The sequence below is a fragment of the Colias croceus genome, chromosome 6 (assembly GCF_905220415.1).
Source record: "Colias croceus chromosome 6, ilColCroc2.1".
Lineage (NCBI taxonomy): Eukaryota > Metazoa > Arthropoda > Insecta > Lepidoptera > Pieridae > Colias > Colias croceus.
The window spans coordinates 1,541,279-1,565,743 of NC_059542.1; the positions used below are offsets into that span (position 1 = coordinate 1,541,279).

The window sequence follows — 24,465 nt, forward strand, 5'->3', positions numbered from 1 at the left end:
AGTTATGCACGTTGATTACGTAAAGTTTAACGGTACTAAATAGCTAAATTTGAGGTCTTTGATCCTCGAAGGATGTTATTTGCAAGGCGTCAATTATTAGAGCCGTTACTATGGTTACGATAATTACATAATTGCGTTGCAAATATTGTTTTTGTATCGTTCATGTGTTGTTGCATTATTTCTTATTCGTGTTACTTATTGTAATTTGAACTTTCTGCTGGCATGTTACGAGTTGTTTATTGTAGAGACATTTTTAAGCTTAATAATCCTGAAGTAAATGCAGAGCTTTATTATGGACATATGCGGGTTCGTTAATTTCGTTTGCTGATGATTGCAAGACAGATTAAAGAATAAAGAAGAATATTTTAATAGGAAGAAGAGAATTAGAGTATAAGATGTTTTTAATAAATGGAGTTAAGCTACGGAATATACGGTCCTCGATACCTCCAAAGTATCATCTAGTTTGATATATATTTTATTTTGTAGATTTGATCTTGAATATTACACGTATGATCTAATAGTAGATTGCTATACCCACTAGACGGCGCCATTCATCAAGCGATATTTGTCACTTTGAATGAATGTCTAATCAGGCTATAAAAACCAATAGCACCTGGAAATGCAAATACCATTCCGTATTAGTTCAAGGAATGCCATCTAGTGCTAAGTGGTATGGAATCTAACGCGGTAATTGCTATATATCAATTATATTGCAGGTGCATTCATTTATAAGTAGATGAGTGGTAATCACGTTATTGTGAATGCAAGTAGGTACTAGGTAATCAGTTTCTTTGAAATTTCTAAATGTTTTTTCCTTTTTTTAATACACTGAAATTATAAAGAGGAAAGATTTGAAGAATGTTTGTAACGAATATTTTTGGAGCTACTATATCGATTTCTAATAATTCTGCAGGAGCAGAAGACATTATTTCTGAGTGAAATGAATTAGAAAAGTTACATCAAATAACCCATTGAGCCCCGAGCGGCCCGATCTGACCACAACACAATAGATTTTCTAGTTAGGGAGCTGAGTTAATAATAAACAATTTAATGGTACATTTTACTATCACGAGATTGCCGATTCTGCAAGTTTTGAATTATTCGGTCAATTTTATGACCATGATATCTTCTTTTACTTGGAAGTTGTTAACTCATACCATTAATCATGTCACTTCGAGAAAATATTGTACCCTAAAGAGCATAAAATATGATTTATATGTTTTATTTTCTTTTCCGATTATGTAGTTATTTTGGAGGTTCTATAATAACATAAGTGGGTGGCACAAAGTTAATAAATAGTAGAGAAATAAACCGTTAGGATAATACCTCTAAAATAAAGCATTTGTAAGTAATGTAATAACTGGTGTTAAACGAGGCATAATAATATTAATAATTGTATCAACCCACATATATAAAGGATACAAAAGATCCCATTTTAAGATATGTAAAATGCATTGTAATCTTTACTTTTAAAGCTGGCAATAAAATGAACGTTATCCACTTTAATGATACGATAAGATCACATGAAATGTCAATCATTGTTTAAGTGAACAATATGAAGAATTGCAAATTGCACTGCGTTTGTCACCATTGTGAACTGTACGCTTGAGTGTACGTGATGGCGTTTGTTGCTTGATGAAAAAATAAAACAAAAATTGTGAAAAAATGTTCATATTGAAATAAATGATTTCTTTCTTTCTTTCTTTCTTTCATATTGGAAGTATTTGCAACCTTTACTTATCATAGATTATTTAGGTGCCTAGCAACATTAGACAAATTTTGTATTAGCTAGGTACTACAATATATGTTTTGTATAATTTTATTTCGAAAGAAGAATTAAGTATGAATAATAACTTCTATTAGATTAAAAATCGGAATCTTAAATTACTTATTTGTCCTCGGATTTCATTGAAAGCAGAAATATGTAGAATATCTAGACGATTGATCCGAAAGTCTTTATTTACCACCGTAAATCAATATTGTGCACTTTAAAAATGTGCTGTGCAATTTAGAATTTGCATGCCAAACAAATTTAAATTTATGTCGATCATACGAATATAATAATAGTCAATAGAGTAGGTAAATTGGATCAAGCCGCTTGCTTCAGCAAATTGTACGGCCAGATCGTGTGTAGACACCATTATTGTCAGCATTAAGATGTAGATAGTGATGATTGATGGTGACTTGATGTTGCGAAAATGACTAAATTGCTGTTTTACGGTACTTTATGGAAGATGAATAATGGCCTCACCCGTTGTCACAATTAATGTATTGTGATATCGGATAATATATCTCTGTGAATGTAAGCGATTTGTTTTTAACCGATTGCTCAGAAAGGCAATGTATTATAGTCAATAAGATTTCTGCCCGCTTTGTCTTAAACCTAATCCTTACTAATATTATAAATGCGAAAGTAACTCTGTCTGTCTGTTACTCAATCACGCCTAAACTACCTACTGAACCAATTTGCATGAAATTTGGTATGGAGATATTTTGATACCCGAGAAAGGACATAGGCTACCTTTTATTACGAAATATGTACCACGGGCGAAGTCGTGGCGGACCACTAGTAAATTATATATAGATAATAGAACCTTCCTCGACAATCACTCTATTAAAAAAACCGCATCAAAATCACGTACGTTGCGTAATTATAAAGATTTAAGCATACATTTATACTATGTAGTGATGTGAATAGACTATTATAATATAACTGCAATACTAATGAGATTCGCAGCCCCATTCCTCTCGCAAATATATTCTATTTCACCCTCAGTTATAACTTTATAAGCTCCCAAATTGTGCGCATACGCATGCTCTCTACAAATCGATTCCCTTAATCCACGGACTATAATTAGAGTTATTGGATTATAACACAAAGAGTTCTCAAGTGATTAGGGAACCCTATTTCTCACCCTATAATTCTTTCAAGCGAATAAATTGCATGGACGTTATCGTTTGAATAGGGGTGATGAAGAATGGCAGATTTAGTACAAATTATTGTAACAGTTTGATTGGATGAACGTTAAAGGTTTCGAAGTGAATTGCTTATTGAGTGCAAAATAATTAATATGGGAATTTTTTGTGAACGTTGAACATTGAATTAATTTATTCGTAGGCATAGTATTTGGACCATGGTAAAAACTTGGAATGACTATGATAAAAATCGCTAAAAACTAAAGTTGTTATTATTGTTAAAAATTACGCTATGATTTTTAACGCATTTGTTACAGATTATATAACAAAGCAAATGATAGAACTCAAAAATAAAGGTAAGAATACCTATAAATATACTTATAGGTGTCATAACAATTCATTCAAATCCATCGACACTAATGGATTCGACTAGATCATACTATTCACGTCTTCGCAAATGTCCAAAGCAATAAATAATGATAAAATGAAGACAATAAATTATTTTAGAGAATGGGTTTTACTGAACCGATGGGCTAGGCTTAGTCGCTATCGTTATGAGATAGCGAATATCCTGGTAATATTTCAACATTTCATCTGACAGAATGGAAGTTCCAAGATGATTTGGTTTGAGGAAGAATAGTATTGCTTTGTTCTATTCTTTATGTCATTGATTTAGTTGTTATATTTTTAAAGAAAGAAAGAAAGAAGAAAGAAAAGAAATTTATTGCCAAAAAAAAAAACACAGCCAAACACATTATAAAATTTATCTTACAATTAGGCAAACGGATACAGCCTCAGCAAAATGCTGCACAAAAGCAGCGCTGATTTTCAGGCTGTACCGGCGATTGTGATTTTTCTCGAAATCCGTTTTTAGAACAAAATGTGTTTATCTATATTTAATATGTGACTCCTTTCAGGATAATTGTTATCTACCTTTGGGAAAATGCGAATGTTTCTTCGTTTGTGTGAGTTTCTTTCACATCACAGGGGCAATTTTATAGACTACTTTAACATGGGGAAAGATCATTCTTTCATCTGAGAATTTCCTTTGACGCAGTGATGGGTAATAGCTAAATATAAAAAGTATCAATATATTTGTTTACGTTATGCTTAAAATTTGGAGCGTTAGCACTTAGTTCTCAAGAATAGGATATCAACAATGCTAAATTGCACGAACGTTACGCGTAGGAGATCTGGGCCGAACTAATTTATTTATAAAACACTTCACCTACAGGAAATTGTATTAATGGTATATTATCCCATCATATTGTGCTAATGTATCGGCTTTGAGCTTGAATTTATTGAAGAGTTTAATCTGAATGATGATCAGGTTAATGCTAGGATTCAATTTCTGGTGTTAAGAACATAGATGAAACCTGGCTTATGTTGAGATGTAGAAAGGGAATTTCTTATAAAGGGACATAAGGTCTGTTTTAACGTTTCGTATATACATATTGAAACTTTATTGTGGTTATTTAGAAAATAAACTACATTAACGGATTTATAGGTAGTCGTTTTATTATTTAATTCGACGTTTCGATTTTCGAGCGTGATCACGTGCAGAGTGGAATTTCTAAATGTAAAATGTTGGCGAATAATCAAACATTGCTAATACTTACATTTTTACATATATACATTTGAAAGCGTTTAGATGTAGAATTTTTTTCGCTTGTCGTAAATTGTTAATTTGCAATATAATGAAGAAAAATTGTCATGCTATGAAGTTGCTTTCATTAATATCGCACCAAAGTATGTCGGTATTTAAACTGTAATTTTGTAAATGTTAGGCAATCAATTTTAAACGATCACATGATTCATACGCTAATGAAAATAAACATATTTTGAATTTTGGTTCAATTATGTTTCCAAAATAAATGTGAAGCATTTAAAAACATTATGTAGGCAAAGAGTCAGCCACGAATTATACTAGTGTGCCTACTTATATTATGTTTAGTTTATGTCAGAAAAATTGTCAAAATCTTCAAATTGCCTTAAATTTTACACCAACCAACGAAATACGCAAACTAGTATTTATGTTATTAATTCAAAAGTGTTTTTGTATCTTTGTAATGCCCGCATCAACTCTGTATATTAGTGAAAAATTTGGACAGAAATTTAGAAGTACCAGAGTGTATCGTACTACAATTCAACCACGACAGATTCAACCGAATGAATTTTGAGGTAGCTAAACCAAAATGCATCTCCTACACTATAACCCAATTTCCATACAAATAGCCCAACAAATTTGCACAATATCGTCATTCTCGAATATATTGTACAAGAGTTACTCAGCTTGTATATCACCTAGGCACACTAAATGACTAAGCCTGGACGTGACATGCTTTTAAAATGCGATGATGTAGTACTAGTTTTCCTGCGAATTAAAATAGTTTTATTTTAGTACCTACCAGAAAATAATAAATACTTGCGTGGTAAAAATTAAGTGCTAACATGAAAAATTTCTACAGAGTAGAACCATTTATTTACTTATTTTATTTATTTATTTAACATAACATTTCTTACATAATATAGGTAAGGACATTGATGCAATCATAAACTCATCCAAGTGTTTCTGTACACCAACCCTTAAACCGATGTGTTTTCATACTTATTGTTAGTTCTTAATCCTAATGAGGGTATGTTACATAAAATTTTTAGTGACGAGCGACATCGGTAATCTTGCTGGCCGTGTAAACATACAGTATGCTCCTTTAAGTAAGAGTTAATTATCAAGGCAGATCTAGCTATAAGCCCAACCTGGCTCTACATTTTCTATGAAAATATTTCGTAGCTCCCTTTTTGTAGTATTTTTATTTATTACATATAATATTGTACATATTTAGGTACCTTATTTTTTCTAATTGAAGTTAAAACTACCTAAGTTTTTAGAGTGTTTTGGCTTTTCTGTAAGTCTCGGACAAGTTAACTAAGGTCAAAGCCAGGGCTGCCGTAGTTTTATAGACTTTGGCGCCACTCAAATGTGATGTGTATTACGTGCTCTGCCACACTGACGACAAATACATAATATTACTATACAAACAAACATATAATTTTTTATTAATTAAATAGAAAACAGTGTATATCCGATTTTTGAAAATTATTTTTGCTGTCGTAATAAAGCGACCTGTACACCGTTTCTAAAGAAAGAGGCAACAGCCTAGTTTGGATCTCATTTTACTTTGAAAATTAATCCTACTCTTATTTAAAAAGATTTGTTGAATTTGGATTACTGAGCCACGGATAATATCTATACTAGTTTGAGAAACTTGCTTATTATAAAAATACAATAATTTGTATGTATTTACACAAAGTTGCACGTTATCACTTTTATTTATATACCTCCAGCCATAGGCTCCAGCTCTCAGCTCAGCTTTTTTTAAGAATATGATGATACGTTGTTTTTAATGTCAGATTACGTAAAAGCTTGTTAGCTATAAATCGTATTTATTAAAAGCAATTTGTATTCCAGCCATTATATTGGATTAAACCAAATCGCATTTGTATGCGTAAAACATCATTAAGAATACGAAGAAATAACATTAAACACTATTGAAAATGTTTGTTTTTTTGTTTCCAAATATTAGTAACGTATTTAGGGGTTTTACAGGAAAAATCTATTAATAATACATTCCAGGCACGCTTTATATCGATTGGGTCTTAGTGACACCGTAACGGGTTTTTTTAAACAAGAGATTTTTGTATCTGCTGGAAAACTAGTCACGATATATTAGTATATATTTATTTATTGTGGGAAATAATACCACCAAAGCTTACATGATATTTTTACATATTATTATACGTCCTTGAAACGTGTATAAATTTTTAAAGTATACAGTATGCAAGAGGACGTCTTGAAGGTCGTATAACTTTGAAAGATTCCGTTAAATAAATAACCAGATCTCGGTTACATACAACGAATGTGTAAAAACAAAAATTAAATGAAATAATATAAATAGTAAACAGCTATGTTATTAACAGAACCAGAAACTCAATAGTAGTAAAGGCGAAAAATAGCACAAGAAATTAACATGATTGGATTCAATTATACCTACTTGGATATAATAATACTTATTTCATATTTACCTCTACTGCTTAGTTTAGCATATTATATTATAACTATTTATATTAATTATTGAGTAATAAATTCTAGAAAATTGCTTGCATAAATATATACCTATTGGTCGTAAATATTTTGTAATCATCCATTCACATAAATGCGAAAGTAGATCTGCCAGGCTGAAGTAACAAAAACGTAAAGGGCAGACCTTTTTACATTTTTATAAATTCTATAGAAATTTAGATGAATTTTGTTACAAATAAAAAAAAGTTTTACAATAGAAATAACTTTTATTTTTATCGAGTACTATTTTTTTTCCGGGTGAAAGTTGTGACCATTTAATGTTAGCAAACCCGAGGGAGAACAGCTACTCTAAATATATAAATATAAAAATTAAAAACATATTCAACACTTCACTTTTAAAGGCCAGCATTTAAATATACCGCATAAGTTAACGCATCGAAATTAGCAATTCATTGAGCTCTCCATGATTTTAAACTTTTTGCGATAATTACGCGTCGGTGTAACAGAGGCCAATTCACACTCATAGTGTTATTCCGGACACGAGTTTTTATTACATGTAGGTCTTCATATTATAGTGAATTAATTGTTTGTAGCTTTTGCGATAAAGTCGTATTCAGGGCTTGTTATGCCCTTGTTATAGTCGTGTGTGATCGGAAAACTTACTGTTAATAGCGTTTTAGTTATTCCTATTTGTTGGTTTTAACCGACGTTAAAAGGTGGATTGCTGTAGGTACGACATCTTTATGTGTAGGTAACAATATATAATAAGACTTTTTTATATTGCAATTTATTCATATATGATAATAATCGTAATTATGTGAACATATTGCATTATTCTAAAAGCTCCTAAGCTACAATAGTGAAGTCCCGTGTCCCCGTAGTGGGGTAAGGGGCAGATGCATTATATATACATCTGTTTCACTGATCGATTTTCTTTAGTAGGTGATCAGCCTTCTGTGTCCTACCAGACCGAGACTTTTTTATTCGTCTCCACCGGGAATCGAACCCAGGACCCTTCGGTTCTACGCTCACGCGTCAACCACTGTACCAAGGAGGCGGTCAGTACCAGGGCCTAAGCTACAATACAAAGTTAATAATACCTATACCTATTCATAAACATGTTTGGAATTAAAATTCATAAATTTTTTGCTATATAAAAATGTATTAGATGTGAAAACAATTACATGTTACGAGGCTATATAAAATCAAGATAACTAAACTTTATGTCCAAAAGGAAACTCTATCAAGGAAATTGTTTCAAACTACAATCTCGGGAAACCCGCGTCTTATTAAATATCCACACGATCATGAACGAAGTCACGGGCACAGCTAGGCTAATGTAGGTAACTTTATGATATCACCAATGTACAGCTGCCATTACAAATTAATATGTAAATGATCATAATTTTACGTCGGCAAATGTTAAATGGGTATTTAACATTTATCCGTAAAGCACGCTAGATTAGAGGTAGGTATATAGGATACTTATTAGTTATTACTGTGTCCTTAAAAGAGCTATTTAATTATATAATAACAGTATAGTTCAAATACATAACTCGAAATCAGCAACTATTTTAAGAAATAGTTTTATAATTAGATAAGATAAGCTTAGTTGGGTTAAATATAGTGTTTTTGGCTCATTGTTCAGCGTTTAGCGTAAGACGTTTTTAAAACATCATATTTTTCGTAGAATAATTAAATTTAGAATATTATGCATGCTTTTAATTTAACGAGAAATGAGTGTATTAAATTTTTCCTTGCATTTTATTATAATTTTAAAATGAATAATGTAAAAAATGTTATCATAACGAGCAGATTGGCAGTTAGAAACTGAGATTACGTTCCCAAAATAGTACAACAGTGGTAAGAAATTGTCGTAATGATTGATTTTTAAATTGAATATGAATGAAATTTGCATGTATAAATAGACAATAATTGAAACAACATACATTCCAATTAACTATTTATTTTATATTTTTCAGTTGGAACCGTTTAACAATATCAATTAGAAAAACTGTTATCGTACCACAGGTAACTTCATCTCAATGACAATTTGGTTATGATAGTAGCAGATGCCCCTCAAGTACCAGGTTCAAATACTGTTGAGATAAAATCGACAACGTCAAGTGGCTTGCAAAGCATATGCCTTATGAGTACGGTAAAATAAAAGGGTATGTTTCATTGAGAACTTTGGTAGAAAAAGCTTTTGTATCATTGGAGTGAAACTCGGAATGTTTAGGTACAATATTATGTAATCAATAAATACAATATTTTACATAGTGAGTAAGTTCTAAGCCTGATCCATAGTGGTGGTACATGAAAAATCCTTGATTTAGTCTATAGCGATGAAAACTGCAAAAAAAACTTTATATAAATGTATAGGGTTCTATTGCTCATAACATATGACGCACCTACCTATAGGTTCTTTTACAATATCAGTATTCTACTGGACTATTACAGGTATAGATTAATGGCGATAAAACCTGAGCTCATGAATTAAAGCGATGTTTTCCACAAGGATAAGCATTGAGCATTGCAATTCAATTATACCCATATATGGAACGAATAAATCTTAACTATAATTAATTCCTCATCAAACATATGTATGTCACGGTATAAACCTAGTAGTCACATGAATGACCACATCCTATATCTATCTACAAGAAAATATTAAATCCTAGATTACAGGTATTCTAACTACCGACGCTCGAAGCTTAGTGGAAGATTCGAGTAAGCTTCGAGTTCAATATATTAGATCGAAATGTTAGAACTAAAACAGTCCAGGTATTTAAACACAATTAAAATGTTAAACAGCTAAACGAACTAAACGCTAAACGAACGAACGATTTTTCTCCGTAGATACTGCTTTCCGAATCGGTGGTAAATGTTAAAATATGTAATGACGTTTCAAAAGTGCTTCTAAAAGAAGTTTAATTGAATAAATAAATGTTTGAGTTTGAGTTTGAGTTTGAACCATTTTAACAAATTTAATTTAGGGCTGATTTTTAAATCGTTGGTTCATCGAATAACGTATTAAACTACCATTTCAAAAATGTATTGTATATTTGACAGTTTACAGTTGACATTTTAAAATGTTACGTGTAATACTTTATTGGACGGATAAGTTTTATCCAAGCATTGAAAAATCGGCCCTTAAAATAACAAACTTAATACTTCGTTTTTACGACCATCGTTCATTACATCGATGATAATTTTTGGCATGTCAAAAGTTTAGGAACTCAGACAACTTTAATCCATACATAAAGAGAAGTAAGATGACGAACTGATAAAATCATCTATTAGGTCACCAATTAGCGGCAGTTGCCATAAAACACATTATAATTTATTAAAATAAACTCGTGTTTAAAGGCTATTTACAGTACAAACGTCGGAGTCACGCTTGTAGATCGGTCACGGCCAAAATAGTCACTTGTCTGAATTATGAAACTATACCGCAAAACTACCATTACATGTTTGTGAGTTATATGTTCATGGAAATATCGTTGAATATAGTGTATTTATATGCAGGTCAGGAGTAATTTACGCTCTCAATAATTTACGATAATCTCTTTAATATAATAATAATACGGTGATTACTATTTCATGGACGTGGTCAGGATATACCTATCAATATTTCTAGAACTTTGTTTTTTGGATTTAATAAGTATTCAACGTTTTCAGAATATTTGCAAGATTTAATGTTCTTCTTTTTTGCAAACAAGTAAACACACCGTATATTATATATCGCTAAATATGTGTTGGCTAATGAAAAACAAATGCACATCTTCTCTTTTTTGGGTATTTTTCACGTTTTGTTTTAAAGAATAAATTAAATAAATTTCTCTACAGCATAATATAATGACAACTATCATTTATCATCAAGGCAACCATTTTACTTTATCTCGTCAAGCATAAAAAAGATTAAAAGAAAAATTAACAAAAACAATATTTATCGCTAACTGTGTTTGCCCTAATCTTATCAAGATCTCGCAACTTAAATTATACGAAAAATCGGAATAATAAATTAAGAGTTCATCCTGAACACCGTGTTATTTTGGTCACGTACCAGAGGCCATGGTCAAAATGGCGCCTGTGCTATAATTATACGACTTGTCAAATTAACAATTCGAGGTTTTTTTGGAAACAAGTAAATCATTAATTAATGCATTGATGATGTAAGCATGTGACATAAGTGACGATGACAGATGTTAAAAATAACGCTCGGATAGGTACTATTTTTCACATTTGCACAATCAAATTACGATTTAACACGAAACAGAATAATGAACGCGAGAATTGCTAATGATCTGTAAATGTTTGGAGATCGTCACGATCAGGGACAGTCATAAACAACTTGAGGTTATTATGATTTGTTGTCGATGTTTTTTAGGGTTCTGTACCCAAAGGGTTAAAACGGGACCTTATTACTAAGCCTCTGCTGTCTGTCTGTCTGTTTCCAGGCTGTTTCATAAACCGTGATAACTAGAAAGCTGACATTTTCAGAAATGATGTATTTTCGTTGCTGCTATATATTTTCTACTAGTGGTCCGCCCCGGCTTCGCCCGTGGTACATATTTCGCAATAAAAGGTAGCCTATGTCCTTTCTCGGGTATCAAAATATCTCCATACCAAATTTCATGCAAATTGCTTCAGTAGGTAGTTTGGGCGTGATTGAGTAACAGACAGACAGACAGAGTTACTTTCGCATTTATAATATTAGTATGGATTATAGATGATAGTACGGAAACCTTCGTGCGCTAGTCCGATTCACACTTGGCTGTTTTTTTTAATACATATATGGAAAGGCTAAGGCCGTATCTGTGGCTTTAGCGCTACAGTTTTTATCAGTATTGGGAGCTTGAATAAATATTATTTCTGTATATCAACTGAGTAAATACGAGATTTTATTATAAGCTATATTACAGTATTTACAGTTAGTCGTGTTTTGAAGATTTTTTAATGATAATGGAATAATGTTCAATTGCAAAACTGTATCAACATGCTGGTTTCAGAATACGAACTTATTTAAAAGTATAAATAAAATTTATTGCTTCTCAATATTCAATTATCAACCTGCCTTACCTTCAGCCATACCGCATACGTGATCAATTAAACAAACATATTTGTGAACAAAGCCGCATATTATTTATTGATTTTTCTATCGACCTTCGCATGAATCTAATAAAATCCTTCAAACGTGTAAAAAGATATTTATTATGTCAACGTGATGTATTCAGCCTGGCGCATGCGTGGGCTTGGAACAAAAGATGCGTAGGCGATCGCGAATTTCACGGCCGCTATCATAATGGCCAAGCTATGACCAAGCTATTTACTTAATCATATTGTGTGGTATTTCTTTAATTAACGGATTAAAGAATATGTCCGTATTTGACAAAGTATCTTTTTGGGTTGTTCCGACAACTGTTTTGAAATGGAAATATATTTTAAACTATTATTTACACGCAACTTTTAGCTCTTTGCTCCGTTCGCGTGATAGTGGTTACTATCCTATTTGACGTAGAAAGTTCTAATGGCATGAAAGTTATAACTGAAATGTTGCCTGCACATCGCACATGGTCCGCTCACACAATATAAATAGTATAACATTTAACATAGTATCATTCTTATACGTTAATGTTAAAAACTACGATTGGATACGAACATTAATAACTTTTCCTGTGCAAAATAGCATTAGAATTGAACAATTTTTGTATTCATGTAATTTTCAACTCTCCGCTTGTAGCGTACATACAAACATAACTTATTATCATTCTACACGTTCCAAAAAACGTGGAAGCGACTTCTTAGAAACGCCAACGGTTTTAAAAATCGTTAGTTTTCTTTAAACACATTATGTATTGACATTATGTGAACATTGAGCAGTAATTCGTAATGCATTACGCTATAATCAACCGTTTTACTGTTGGCTAGAACTCTTTTGTTTCGAGGTTAGTCTTGTTAACTCAGTTGGCTTGCAGTTAAATAAAAATGTTACGGTAGCATTGTAGTATTGATAAGATGGCAGCGGTTATAATTTGGAATTCGAAGCTAATCATTGTGACGTTACTGATGTACCTTTAGAAAGCATAGCGAGAAAGTTCATGTTGGTGGATAGTATCGAAAAAATTGTATTCTAATGACAAAATAATGATTTTAATTTAAAATAAATATGTAATAAATTCATATAAATAGTGTAAAGTGTACAATTTTCACCAATTTTCAAATTTGTGACGTAATGTCTAATAAAATGAGACATAGTTATTATGACGCCGAAACAAGGATATATGTATTATAGCCTCGAGATAAGAAATAGTATTCTTCACATGATACTCAAATCCTAGAATACTTGATAAATGATAAGATAAAATTACAATTAACAACGTAAGAATAATTTTTCCTAAGACTCTACAAACAGTTTCTAAGGCAATTTTCGTCAAAAAGCTGTAAACACAAAAACTCAGGGCTGTTTTAAAAAATTTGGTTCAACTTTTTGTAAGTTTAAAGTACCACATCCTTCATAAACCAGGTATTAGTTAGAACTATAAACAAACCTGGAAGAGATATGCAAAACATTTTCTAGGAAATCAAATTCCATCCTTATCGTGTTGTCTTGAAACAGGAGCCGCGAAACATAAAAATGCCAGTAACAATGGCCTATAGATATGATCTATTTTACGACGTTGCTATCGGATTAGTGAGATATCAGCCGATACAAATAGAAGGCTAAGATAGTATTGGAAATATGGTTCCTTATACTAGATATTTTTACTCAAATAATTCGTAGAGCCTTTGTGGCATTAAACTAACTTTAATGCTCTATGCTTTGTGTAGATCTCTACTATTTTTAAACATAAAATATAGTCTATGGCACTAACAGATAACCTGGCTTTTATTGGTAGAAGATTTGTTACAATCGGTTAAGTAGATCCAGAAATTACCCATAACGTTATAAACTCACAAATTCATAAACTTTATAAAAATAAAAACTCTTTATAAAATTCGTAGACAAATGGAAAAATAAATTACTAAAGAAATTTTCACTCAAGCATTAAAAAAGGAACTTTATTATATTATGCCAGAATGTTCATGATCTTTAAAACGTTGGCTTAATGTAAATTAGGTCAAAACTTGAAATCAGTACGCGTACAACGGTCTTTACAAATCGTCTGCATACTTGGGAGTCAGGTGACTGTAATGTTCAATGAGAGTTATTTAAAGATTGGTACTGGAGCGAATTTTATACCAGACGGTTTTAATTTCGGTGTGTTTTATGAATATGGTTTCTCAATGGTAATATTTTGTTATTAATAATTATAGAGAAATGTTTTTTATGTAATTTAAGTAAATGCCGTTTATTAAGTGTTGATTATCAAATTTTTATTGAATAAATTACTGAATCTATATGTAAAAGTGAAACTAGTAGACCGGGAGATACTGACACAAAATTTCGAGTCATTTTTAACAGGATGGCGGTTTTTTTTTTGGTTTTTTTTTGGAAGGTGTTTCTCAATGTTAGCCAGAAGGGCTTTTACATTTTAACGCGGACGCGGGGGTGAACTGAAGGTTCACCCTGGTAGCGACATGCACAAGGGCGTCCCCCCTTGACGGGGATCTCGAACCTCGGCTTGGGCTGTCGCTTGAGTGGAGGAGGCCAGAAGGGCCCTAATCGGAAGGATGGCGGTTCTACAGGGGTCTTAGTACGCAATGACAAAAAGAAAAACGATGGTGTGAACGCTGGTACCGGCGGCTTAGTCGCGTGGGCGTTAGTCGAACTCGTCGGAAAAATAGCATTTCATCCTCATTTTAATTAAACTCAATTTTTATCGCAGCATTGTATATAAATATTGAATTTAACCTTATTTTCTCTCTTAAAATAGGTCTATGATTATTGACGATACAAATTAAGATAAATACCACATTTTGGTTATAAACATTGATAATATAATCAATTCATAATATGAAATGCATATTAACGTGTGACGATTAAGGTGAGCATTTAAGATAATCCGGCCAGTTTCCGTTTCCCGTGTCAACTATGTGTGCATACTGCATAGTCTTGACCTCATCTTCACCGTGACATTATTTCGTATGAAATAAGCTTTAAAACGGCGGATTTAACGGATTTAAAACGGGGTTTATTAAAGGTTAAACCCTTTTAATTTATGTTAATAGATTTGTAATGTAATCACAGTGTATGCGATATATTAATTATAATACGTGACTAAAAAATCCCAGAATGTGCACTGTGCATGTAAATTACAGAATTTTAATACATTCAGAAAGCATAGAGCATGAATTGATTGTTAAGGAATATGCATAAAATCTAGAAAATTATATGTATAAACAATGTTATTTAAAAAAAAATACATACATAAGTAATGCTGGAAATAGGCTGGAGAAAGATAACTATTATCTACTTATAAGGCTATACATTTATATTGGTTTGATGTCGTTTTTATAACTCTCATGTCTGTTTATTTTCAGGTTGACACGAAACACGTCAATAAAGTGAAGAGACCGACAAGATCAAAAGTTTAATTCTGCCCGTAAACCAGATGTGGTCTAACCGCTAACGACGTCTTTAAAGGGAATTTCTTAATTCATGGAAACGGGAAAAGTGGTTTATTTATTTTCGTATTTTGGATCCTTTGTAACTTTAATAAGATTAGGCAAATGTATTTGAGTTCAAATAGAGTCTATAGTTACTAGTAATTGCTTTAAGTATGTATAATATCATCTTCATTTATATTTTTAACCGACTTCAAAAAAAAGGAGGAGGTTATCATTAACCGACTTCAAAAAAAAAGGAGGAGGTTATCAATTCGGCCGGTATACTTTTTTTTTTTTTATGTATGTACACCGATTACTCCGAGGTTTCTGAACCGATTTACGTGATTCTTTTTTTGTTCGATGCGGGATGGTGTCGAATTGGTCCCATAAAAATTTTATTCGGATAAGCCCAGTAGTTTTTATTTTATGAGCATTTTTGTCTGTAGGTATTTGTAAATTTTGCAAGTGCAAGTTTGAAGTCGGTTGTTTTTAACGCAGTTATCACTTGTTATCCATTGGCATTCAAATTTTTAAAAGCTATTTAATTTGGTATAAAGGTAGCGTTATTTTTGCCTTTGATCTTAAATATTTCCAGCCCACTACTTTGTTACGATGTTAAAAAGGCACATAATTTGACCTATCTTTAATCTATGTATCAATGGAATACACAAGTACTAAAAAATTAAACAGCGACTTGCAGACCAATATTTAAACAGTTGGCCTATAGCGACAATAAATATATCCAAGTAATTTTAAGATAAACATTAAAACGTTAACGTAGATATTACATCTTCATATACCATATCATATCAAGAAGGCAATATAACTCTTTCGAATCCGCGATATAAAACTGCAGATAGCGAAGCTGTGTACACCTGTGAACACAATCCACATTGTGAATTTATATGTAAACACGTGTTGACGTGGCTACAATATGTTTGCGATGAAATTGATATCGCTTTCCGTCTGTTTTATTTTGCTCAAGATCAGTGATATTGTGTAGAAGATGTTTACCAATTCTTAACGTTAAATTATGTGTTATTGACTTAATATCAACTATCATTTATAAACAGCGCTGTTTTTTATTGTTTTCACAAATCTTTGAGATTCCCTAAAATATAAATTTTCCGACATTACCATAAGCTAAATGTTTTTTTTTCTGACCAATTGTATCTGCTATCTATAACTATTTATTAGGTTAGAACATGCAAATCCTTTAAAACTTAAGTTATAGGTCAAGAATTCAGCTAAAACGTCGAACCCAGAGTCCCAAAAAGAAGCACAGAAGAAACATACGTGTCCTTTGAAGTTTTATTGCCAAATAACAATGGGAAGTCGTGACCAGCCAGTCGGTATTGTTCTGTGGTCTTAAACTCGCTATTTATGGAGGTAAGTTGACCGAAATCTGAGGTATGCGGTCACAGATTACATCCTGGCTTTTATTTCCTTTCGGTCACAATTTACATAGCTTGTGTGTTTTGTCTGTGCGGTTTTTTTAAAGCTTTGTGCAGTTTATGCGGCTGTTTCCACATTAGATAGCCGAATTGATTGATGGATTTGCAAAATTGTAATAATTTAAAACAAATCCTTACTATCAATTAATATTCTTATCGTTTCAAATATTGTTGATGTTTTCGGGCAAATTGAAACTCTTATAAGCACTTTATATTAAGGCCAATTCGTGGAAGAGCTATTGAAGCCACACAGAGCGTAAATTCCTTTCAACATACCACTTGTAGCGTCTCCGGAGACATTGTTTCAAAAGTTCAAAGGCCGTACGAGTATCAATAAACCAATGAAGGGTATTTTCATTTTATTATTTTCAAACAAACTCTTATTGTTCTGCACCGACGCCTTTTCTTTGGACTTTATCACAGTGCAGTATTATAGAGATCAGATCGTATTGTCCACATCCTTAACCAATATGACCTAATAATTTGAGCTTTATCATGTGAAGTTAAGGTTCAAATTGGATTGTATCTGTTGTATGTGCATATAGCTAATTGGCCTGCACATAGGTGGTGTTAAGAGAATTACTCCGTAGACGCCAGCAATTGATTTACAGATCGCACTGTGAGATCCCAGAGACGTAATTGGCTGACCCATTTTGCAATTATGAATGCATACATCGATTGGGGTATACTTGAGTTAAACTGGTTAGGGTAAGTAAAGTTAGATGTACTCGGTTTTAATAACTCCTTGTCAAATTATGAAATGAAATAAACATTTTGTGTTAGTTTACAGTCGAGTCTATTTATTTAAACCTAGATTTTAAAGGGCAGTAAAAATTGCAATTGTATAAGGTCGAATAATGTGTTGTTCCAATTTTTTTCACAATCACTTATTATAATTAATATATCATAACTCCAGAGACAAAGTATCATACGAAGACATTGAAAGAAACTATTTGACTCGCAACCAATACCGAGTACCTCAGCTATTACACTATGTAAACATTCTCGTCTAAATATTTTCAGTAATTCTTCGGCAACTACAAAGGCCACGTTGGTTACAATAACATGTAAACACATCGTCGCCCACAAAATTTATTCGACAAACATGTGCGTCCAATTTTGGTCTTGATAAACTGTTATATCATATATCAGGGTAGAAAAGGGCCACAGCGGATGTCGGTGACAAAAGTGTCGAAAAGTGATATTTTGTGTCATTAACAATATCACACGGAATGTATTCATGTGTGTTTACAGGGCCGGATTTAATATACTAGTAACTGGATACCAACAGTAAAAGGTGTTTGGAGCGCTGGATTAAATTAAACTATGAATATAGATACCTAATAATACCTTCACGGGCATAAAATACATACAAAATACGTCAAAGGATGTATTACTTATGATTAAGTTGGGTTGTCAAATTGTAAATACGAAACATAACATCGAAGATAGATGTGTGATAGATGTTACTATGTACTACATAATATAATATGCTTTTTATTTTAGAATGCTAATTAAATAAGCCAGTTAAACCACCAATAAAACTAAAAGCTTTATAAAAACTAGTTGCGCAAATTTTACGTCAGTGTAAAATTTGTTAAGTGGATCGGAGTTTTCACACATAAATCTATACAAATCCTGTGATTTTTAACTACTAGATACATTAAACAATTGGCATGATTACAAATTATTACAAATTCAATTGTATTTATGAATATTTAAGAATCAAATGTAAAATTAATCCCAATATCAACAACTAAACCGAACACCATCAAGTAAGAGTAGTTACGAGCCAACTACATAATATAAAAAGTAAACCTAAAGTAGTTATTTTATTAAATTATAAGAAGTAAACCACGTCCAGAGCCCCAGATCGAAAGTCCATATCTGTGCGCACGTGGTATCCATTCACAAAGCCACAATCACGATGATCAATGAACGAGATTTACGAGGTGATAGAAAAAACGAACATCTGTCAGATGCGCATGCGCTGGGGTGACGTGTTGTGGAGATCACGTCGTCTTTGATATATATTAAAGTTTTTGTTTGGTTCTATTTAGCTTATTTTTCCTTCTCTTTAAATAGTGGACTGTTCAAGTATCGTGACTATATATATATATATAGTACTAGCGGTCCGCCCCGGCTTCGCCCGTGGTACATATTTCGCAATAAAAGGTAGCCTATGTCCTTTCTCGGGTATCAAAATATCTCCATACCAAATTTCATGCAAATTGGTTCAGTAGTTTAGGCGTGATTGAGTAACAGACAGACAGACAGAGTTACTTTCGCATTTATAATATAAGTATGGATTTGTGTGTCACTATTAGGACCATTTTATTATAATGCGACATACAAATCCCTGCCTAAAATAATTTCACGAGTTGTATGCAAGAATGTGTGCATGTTTGTATTTAAGGTATATAATTTAAAGTGCTAGCTAATTTTAGGCATTTGTCGAAACAAGGTCTCACCTACTAACATAAAATAAATACAAATGGTTTTGATAAATAAATCGCACATTATCGCTAAAGCTCTAATCATTTCCATTACATCCTTGTTCCAAAAAATAATTCGCATCCTCAAAAACAATACAGAAAAAACTAAATAAAATATTTAGCATAGAATTCAAATTCTTCCACAATTTTGAAAAGCAAAAACTAGTTCATTCCGCTGTTCCCCGAACACATTCCCACAATATCCGACATTTAAGTCTCACTGTCAGCTTCGTAAATGTGAAATAAATCAATGCCATAAATCAATTACTGCGACAGCTCTGTTCAATCTAATTGACCGTTTTTTGGGGTTCCGTACCCGAAAAGTAAAACGGGATTCGGACTTTGCTGTCTGGCCGTCCGTCTGTCACCAGGCTGTTATCTTATGAACCGTGATACAAAGATAGATAGTTGAAATTTTCAGAGATGGTCTTTCTGTTGTCGCTATAGCAAAAAATAATAAAAAATCGACGGTAGTAAATTAGCGATGGGAACAAGTTTTTACACTTACTCTTTAGCTTGTACGGAACTCTAGTGTCACAAGTCCGACTCGCACTTGATCGACTTTTATTTTGGTCATTTCACGAACCAATGGAGTTTGAAATGGGAAAGCATGAGATTTCTGAACCGCGTCGAAACGAAATTCTAGAACATTTTAAATTAAAAATGCATCAATTCCTAGTCAAATGAGATTATATAAATATTTAATTTATTGGTTCAACGCTATAAATGTAGATAATTTATGAACATTTTTTTATATTGATGTGGACATGTTCAAGAATAGCCTGATTAGTTTGACCTTGCGAAATATGCAAAAATTTATAAAGTTTGACGATTACAATAGCTTATTTATAGATTTATTCTTTTTATTACCTTATTATAAATATAAATAGTAAATAATATAGAAATATATTCTATGTTATGTCAAGGCTGAATTAATAAATATCTACATAATATAGGTACTTCTGAATATAACGATCTTTGTGAAGCTTTTTTTTATCTGAACCTTCGTTGAAATAAAAGTACACATTCATTTATTTTAGTACCATCGTAAGTCACCGCAGTTCTTATGAAAAATTACTTTGCCGAGATAAATACCGATTTAAATTACCTTGTCACTAGCACGTTAAATTTAATAAGTAGAGATTGTTACGTTAAAATAGGTCAGCACCTACTTAAAACAAATCGCCATTAAAACTAATTTAGCCTATTTAAAAACTGCTGACATCATCTACCGTTAAAAAGATGTTATTGAGTGAATTATACACTAATATATCATAGTTGTAACCGAATAAATCATTGTCAGTCACAACACAATTGAATCGCGAAAAACATTTCTATCGGATGTCATATTTTGCTTGGCGTTTTGTTACACGCCTACGTTTCGTTTGTGAAATACATAACGGTGTACAGTTGAACAGACTAACAGATTTATATTCTATCCGTACAAGGAACTGTAATTTCTATCGTATAATACTACGTACTTGCACAATTGTATCTGATTGTGGGAGCGGTTGGAAATATTCAATAAGCATAGATGAATGAGTTGTACCAAAAAACTGTAAAATAACAATTTTTACAAGAAATGATTATGGGTTATATTTTGGAATAATATTGAATTACTCAAAAATAATCTTTTAAAAACTTTAGAATTGTTCTTAATAATAATTCTTCGCTGTTATGATTTCTTTCAGGTACCATCAACTGAATGAACTTTTGAGGGCTGAGTTTTCCTTACTATAGGAGATATATATAACATACAAATATACATAAATTGACAAAATCTTTATATTATTTAAAACATCCAGACACGATTATATGAATGACAATAATTAAAATAAACTATTAACATAATTAATTCAATCCGTATAAAATGGATGAATATTTAATATACGAATCTATTTATATATAAATAAAAGGTTGTGACCTCTGTTAGATTATTATTTTTGTTCTCGTATAAATTCATGAATATTTAAATATACTTTTCCTACATTATACCCAGATAGATGTTATTTAAAAAAAAAATTCCAGTAAATTTTCTAGTCACTCCAGACTGCTAGAGCATTCACAGATATTTTTATCGACGTTCCGAAGAAGATTCTTCCCTCATTCTCTATGAAACATTCAGAATACAGAATGTTTCATAGAGAATGAGGAGAGAAAAGAAATATAGAGAGAGAGTCAGAACTCTCTCTCTATATTTCTTTTAATTACAATACAATTCAGAATCTATTTGATATTTCGTGTATGACACTATACAACTGAAGCTGTTAATCTGATTTTCTGGTTTTCTGATCTGATGGTGACAACTAATAAAATCATCTACCCTAATATTATAAAGAGAGAAGTTTTTTTTTTAATTTGTTTGCTTGTAGGTTCAAGTAGTACTAGACTGATTTAAATGATTTTTCTGAGATGTAGCTTACATTATTAGTAAAAATCCTGCGTGAGTCCGGGCGGAGATAGGACTTAGTTCGAAAATAAATTAAGAAGTAAATCTATCAGCTTTTCGCATACCTTATTCTCTTCTGTTATGTAAATTATAATCATGAAATACCTCTGTCTGTTTTCGTAGAAAGAAATTAATTAAGAAAACAAAGGTTTAATTTGAACGGAAACCAAAGCAACCATCGAGAGTTATGGGCGGTTCTCAAATAACTTACCATTAGAATGCCGATTCTTAGAAACAAACATGATTATATTATGATCGTAAAGTTGGTCTTTTATTGTTTATTTTAATTGCATTCTTCATTCATTCTTTTATAATACGTATAATACATTGTAATTCGTTTAACGAGTTCATATAGCAATAAGATAAATATTTTTATACATCTTAATATAATTTAAAGACCAATCGAAAAGTTGTGAGATTTCGGAAGTAGTAGAATAAGTACATAAAATTTCTCGACTCTACAGTGAAAAAAAAATTCGGAAGTATTTAAAGTTGCGAAACAGACAGAATTAATATTAATTTACACTTTTGCTTGTTTTATTAATACAATCTTCTATCTAGATAACATTTTTGCAAATCTAGCTATTTTTATAAACTAAGATCGAGTTTGTTATAAAGAGTCAAATTAGTCCAACAGTTCTTATAATAAAAGAAAAGACATAGAGTAAATTGACTTACTATATTCTTGAAGAATAAAGAAAGTAATTTCATTGTATTTAATCAATGGTTAATGAGTTAAGTTTTACAAATTGTATATTTTTTCTATATTTTATGTCTATCTCTACCTTTACATTTAAAAGAGAAAAATGTACTTGATAAAGGTTTGGACCTTCAAAGTCCGAAGTTCGCAAAGGTCCCTGAATTTCTGGATATACTGGTTTTGCGCGACGCGAGAGATGTTTACGTACATTGTAATTTGCTCATTTTATTTTGCTCAAGTGCCTGGAATTCCTTCAACTATAACATCCAGAAAGTTCAATACCGTTTTGTGAGGTAAAGACGTATTTATTTTATTTTTAATGTATTTTTATTAGTAGGTCAGCCATCATTCCTTGAAAAACAGGACTTGGAATACAGGAGTTAGGTAATCAATCAGTAACTTCTTTTACCCCAAAAATAATTGTTGTGTTACTATAAAAATTGTTCCAAGATTATTATTTTGCGAGACGATACAATACTTATTAAAATATGCAAGATCTTTATTATTATTTATAATTTAACCTTTTACTCGTTTAGCTTTGATGATTATTATAATTTAATTCAATTAATTTATTCGTCGACCCACTGACTCTACATTTTTATTTAAAAATTTATTGGTCTTCATTTTTAGAAATTAAACAATGCGTTACTTAAACATCCATTTAATTAAAAATCTAATTACTCTACAATGCTAGTAAAAAGTTTTAATTCGCATTATATTTTAATGTTCTACAAACCGTACACAATCTCGTAATCGTAAAATGCCGGTATATTTACCTTGAAATATTTGCACGAATCACTTCACAAACACACAGCAAATATATTCAAATGAGAGTGTATGTTTAATTTTTATTGCGCGATTTCGATTCGAACTCTCGTAAACCTCGCGAAGTTACCGTGGCGACGACGCACGTGCTCTCCCTCCGAAAGCTAGAATTCAACTGGTTGATTATAATGTAAAATGTAAAGATAAGCTCTTCAGCCACCGTGTCATGTATGACGTAAGCGTTTTTCATAACAGCCTTAGCGGTTTTCCTTTGAATTACAGCGGCTATGGATAACAGCTGTGGTTTCAATTTACCACGCGTTATAATGGTTCTAAATTCTAAATTTTTACAAACTATAATTTAAGTTATTTATAAATTAAGTTTCATTGCTATTAGGGTTTACAATAATTAATGACTCTGAGTACCTACTGCATATTTTACAGTTACCAAAACACATACCTATTGTGTTATTTCACACATGTTTCTGTCGTGTTCGTGTCGTGTTAAAAACTAATAAAAGATTAATTTGATAAATTTATCAAACGATTAATAAATTGAATCAAAACAAAATAGAAATCTGCAAAAATAGAATTACCTGCGTTAATATCGTTACATAATACTATATATAGAGCACGACTGATAAACTTATCAGACGATGTTCAATATCTTTTTGCGAAGGTCGTTACTATCTGCTTTCTTTTTATTTTAATCCTTGTTATTATTAAACAGAAGCATTGAAATCTTTTACTCTAGAAACCATAGAATATGGAGTAAAAAGTAGTTTAAATTACCAATTAAATAAGACATCAATGTGGTATCAAAATAACTGAACAAATTAAGAACTTTCTTCATGTAGCGCTGAAGACAAAATTCCGTGTCGACAATTTTATTATAAAAGCTTATATTTTTCATGATTAAACTATGCATGTTTGTAACGGCCTCTTTTCAGTGAATTCATTAGATCAATGATGTAAGTTCGAAACTTATTCGTTACAAATTCATTGAGAAATAGACCGAAAGATACCGTTGAACTTTTGTCATTTAAACGTTTTAT

General features: G+C 31.6%; 1 protein-coding gene across 1 annotated transcript in view; it reads right to left on the reverse strand.

Annotated features, from left to right (window-relative positions):
• LOC123692325 overlaps positions 1-23,573 on the reverse strand; it is a 98,422-nt gene extending 74,849 nt beyond the window's left edge. The window contains exon 1 of the mRNA XM_045637063.1: positions 23,422-23,573. The gene's annotated coding sequence lies outside the window, so the exon portion shown is untranslated. The remainder of the gene's footprint in view (positions 1-23,421) is intronic.
• Positions 23,574-24,465: the final 892 nt, after the last annotated feature.